The sequence below is a fragment of the Emys orbicularis genome, chromosome 19 (genome assembly GCF_028017835.1).
Source record: "Emys orbicularis isolate rEmyOrb1 chromosome 19, rEmyOrb1.hap1, whole genome shotgun sequence".
Lineage (NCBI taxonomy): Eukaryota > Metazoa > Chordata > Testudines > Emydidae > Emys > Emys orbicularis.
In genome coordinates this window covers 7970237-7970834 of record NC_088701.1, presented here as the reverse complement: position 1 = coordinate 7970834, position 598 = coordinate 7970237, and positions in this window count along the sequence as shown.

The following is a 598-nucleotide window of genomic DNA, read 5'->3' as shown; positions in this document are numbered from 1 at the left end:
TCTCCGCGCTCTTCTGACTGCTGGCCTATCTGCTGCAGAGATGCCCCACTGAGGGCATCACTGAGTTGCGCTGTGCTGGGCGCTGTCTGCAGCCTGATCACTTGATAGGCTGGGTTTAGTTTTGAAGGTGTTTTTTAAAGTGTTTTCAAGCTGCCTCTCCCTTCCTGCCCCCAACATGCCATGCTTGGGGGGAGGGTGGGGAGGGCTGGGCCCTTTCTGCTGCCTCAGGATGTTTAAAAAAGCCTTTGGGGCCTTTAATTTTTGTCTACCTTTAGAAACCGTCTGCTCTCCCCTGTTCCTACTGGAGGTCTCCTTGGAGGAGCAGAGAGTTGGGAGGGGGGTATGGCTTCTGCCTGCCGATGAGGGAGGGCATGCTGGGGCCTTGCACAGACCTCTTCCACCTTGAGTGGCTGGCAAAGTCTTGGGTTCTGCACCAATCCCTTCCTTTCCAAAGGGCTGTGGCTGTTGCTCTCTGATGTCACAATTCTGCTAGACCCCAAGCCCTTCAGAATCCTCCAGCGCAGAGGAGAGGGGAGCCCTGGTTTCTGATGGAAATACCTGTGGGAAAGGACAGATTCTTTCTGTGCCAGCAGCGGCA